Consider the following 3,890-nt stretch of genomic DNA (forward strand, 5'->3'; position numbering starts at 1 on the left):
AACTACCCAATGTTTATTATAGTTGCTTTCTCTCCTCATCTTCTTCTCTGGTCACAGGGTTGAGGCCAAACGTGAGAAATGAGTGTCACAGTATTTTGGAGCAAATATCCACAGGATATGCCAATTCTGTCACTTAGCATTGAGCTAGAATTTACTGTCTCAGGATGAGAGGACCGAAATCTGGAGTGATCCTCATACTGTCTGCATTGCTCCTTTTGCCTATGAAATGATCTAATCATTATGAGTGTTTTGTGTCTCCAAATTTAAGTATCTAGAACACACTAGAAGCATCTTCCTGTTTCTGTTTTTCTCTAGTACCTCTCGAGATTTAGACTAAGGATTTGTGTGAAGCGGCTCCTCTGCGAATCCCTGAGAAAAGCCACTTGAAGCCTCTTCAGGAGATCGCCATTCAAAGCCAGCTGAGCAGGAAACTCTGTGAGACTCTTATCTACAATAAACCACCAGTGAACCAGAAGTGGAGCAGTGGCCTAGAGGGTAGAGCTCCAGCTTTGAGAGAGAAAGCTGAGCAGGACATACAAGCCAGACCATGTAGGAAAGCTTGGGAGTTGATTATGTCCAGTTAACGACCAGATCGCTCTTCAATTACCTTCTGTTGGCATGTTGCATGGGCCTAGGTGAGAAGTCTTGCCCCTGTTATCTGATGATACAGGTAACTGGGACCTGAGATCCTAGGACCCATGGGTCCTACAGAAGAGAAGTATTTTTTAGACATCATATCAGCAAAATTTGGGCATAATCACTGGAATGCTTCAGAAATATGGAGAAAAACAGTTTGGGACCAGCGAGTTAAAACAATAAACGGAGCAGCAGAATAAAATCCCATATAGATTAGAGGAAAACAAGACTCATTTTTGCTATGTGAATTCAGAAGGCCATCTACACTTAGAAGGTATCACAAGTTTGTACCTAAAATATTGCATTGATACATTTTATATTCTGATATATATTCTAAACCTAATTATTTATATTCTAATTGTATTGATTGAAATAAATATCAATTTATTTGTCAAATTATCAATTAATTCTAGTAACTTTCATAGTGTGCAATATAAAATCATCACATATAAATGTAAAATATATAACTATATATAATATTATGAAAAGGCTCATGTTTTGCATTGTTCTGTTGGGGTTAGGGTATCAAAGGCAACTCTGTTTTAAAGTATTATTCCATTATCTCTACCTCAGTGTTTGGTAGAGTTAAACCTAAAGCTTTACCATTTGTAGATTTACAGCCTGGATGCAAGAGGAAACACTGTGGTTAAAACATTAGCAATTTAGGGAGGTTGAGCTTTTCTTCATGTGTCTATTGGCCATTCTTCTTTCTTCTTCAAAGAAGTTTCTCTTTAAGTCTTTAGCCCACTTATTTATTGGGCAGTTGTTTGTTTGAGTATTTGTTGTTGGGGATTTAATTTTTTGAGTTCCAAGTATATTTTAGATATGAGACCCTTGTCCGTTGTATGGCTAGTGAAGATCTTCTCACAATCCGTGGGCTTTCTATTGATCTTGCTAGCTATGTCCTTTGCCATGCGGAAGCTCTGCAACTTCATGCAATCCCATTTGTCCAACCTTTCTTTGATTTGTTGTGTTTCCGGGTCTCTATTAAGAAAATTTCGGCCTGCGCCAAGGAGACCTAGGGTTTCTCCTATTCCATCCTGTGATGTTTTCAGAATGTCTGCTTTGACTCCGAAGTCTTTGATCCATTTGGAGTTGATTCTGGTGTAGGGTGATAATGCAAATAAAGACAACATTGAGATACCACCTCACCCCAGTTAGAATGGCAAAAATGAAGAACTCTAATAACAACAGATGCTGGAGGGGATGTGGACAGAAGAGAATCTTACTGCATTGTTGGTGGGAGTGTAAACCTGTTCAACCACTTCTCAAAAAACTTCACATACAGCTCCCCTATGACCCAGCAATCCCACTCTTTGGCATTTACCCAAATGTTTACAAACAAGACCACACTATAGCTATCAGCACACCTATGTTTATTGCAGAATTATTTACCATAGCTAAGATCTGGAACCAATCCAGATGCCCCTCAGTAGATGAATGGATCAAGAATATGTGGTATATATACACAATGGAATTCTATGCCTCCATCAGAAATAATGGCATTGCCCCATTTGTTAGGAAATGGAAAGACTTGGAAAAAATTATATTAAGTGAAGTAAGCCAGGCCCAAAGAAACCTACTTCCCATGGTTTCTCTTATTTGCAATATCTAGTATATGTATGAGTCAAGCAGAAAAGGTCAGATAATGTGATGTGAGGAAAATGAATCCTAAGATATGTATTTAAATGTTTTTTTTCTTTCATGCATTTGTTTCTAATGCACTTATAAGATTATCTTTTTGTTGCTTTGTATGTCCCTCCCCCACATTATAACCCCTGCTTTCACTATATTTGATGTTGGTATAATTTGTGAAGTAGAAGGGGAAAAACAAGTCGTTTAAGGATACTGGTGGACCCGTGCAACAATGAGAAGTACAAGTTGTCCTGTCCAAAATGAACTTTACAACTTTGGTGGGGGGGGAGGATTGGTTGGGGGTCGGGGGGAGGCTGGGAAGGGATGTGAAGTGTAAACAAAGAAGGAGGTTGCAATGCTTGATAAGAAATGTACTCATTATCTTGCCCATGTAATGTAACCCCGCTGTATATTTTGTTCACAATAAAAATAATAATAGAAATAAAAATAATAAAAAACATTACCAATTTAAGGCCTAATAATGAAGAGAAATATATGGACTTCTCTTGCAACTATGAAAATATTTGGTGATAAAATGGCAGTAGTGTAAGTTCCTGCCTGTTTGGAAGGTAGACAGGCCAAGACATTAGGTAATCATGAATATGAACATTTTTTCACTTTCTTGGCTTTAGCTACTTTTTAAATGGTAGGTATCATAAACAATCATATTTTGATAAAATGCCTTCTAGTATGAACAGTTCTGGCTGAACTGTTCATCTCTCTATGATCCCTTGTAACTAAGATTAGTTTTGTTCCACTAATACAATCTATGCTGTCAGAGTAAGATATTCTGGTTGGTCTGTTCCTACATGGAAGAAGGGTAAAGGGTCAGGTAGACATTTGTGCCAGTAAGACCTCATTTGGGAAAATCTCAGCTGCATATGCTTAGAAGTAGCTCTTAAACAAGGCTTACTTTGAATCCATTGGCTCCACAGAGCTAACACAGTTGGATAAATAAGTACTTGAAAAAGCCGTCTCATTTGGACTTAGCTATTAATACTTGAAAATATGATCAAATTCTAAATGAAAAGGACTTAAAATAGTCATTGACAAAAAAATTGCAAATGTGAGCAACGAACTGAACAACATTTTTTTTCAACTATTCACAGAATTTTAGGGAAATAAGATCAATAGCATTTTTAGGAACAATAAAGTTTCCTTGTTACAAATAGGCACCTAAGCATATAAGCCTGTATAAATATTTCATCATTAACTACTAAAATTTACATGATACTACATTCTTCAGCAGCTTGTATACCAAAATTACAACAATACAGAGATTAACATGGCACTTGTACAAGGATGATATGAAAATTTGTGAAGTATTCAAAATTTTTCATTCTTCAGATGCAAGAAATGAAAAACAGCTATTAAAAAGTTGATTACACAATTACAAGTGAAACAATACACCTAATTAATATAATTAAAAGTTACTTTGACATCAGTGTATTAAATTTTCACCTTAGAAAGGCCTTTACATAGCATAACCTTTACACAACTTTTGATATTAGACAACATTGTCGTTTTATCCCAAAGAAATATAATACTAAAAGGACCTAGGGAAAAAAAAAGGAATCTTAAACTATTTCTGTATGGAATGCAATCTGAAAGGACACATT

At 36.3% G+C, this 3,890-nt stretch overlaps 1 pseudogene; it reads left to right on the plus strand.

The window, feature by feature from the left end:
* Positions 1 to 3,508: 3,508 nt before the first annotated feature.
* Positions 3,509 to 3,608, plus strand: LOC122126569 (annotated as a pseudogene).
* Positions 3,609 to 3,890: the final 282 nt, after the last annotated feature.

The sequence above is a fragment of the Dipodomys spectabilis genome, unplaced genomic scaffold (assembly GCF_019054845.1).
Source record: "Dipodomys spectabilis isolate Male_0828 unplaced genomic scaffold, ASM1905484v1 ptg000285l, whole genome shotgun sequence".
Taxonomy (NCBI): Eukaryota; Metazoa; Chordata; class Mammalia; order Rodentia; family Heteromyidae; genus Dipodomys; species Dipodomys spectabilis.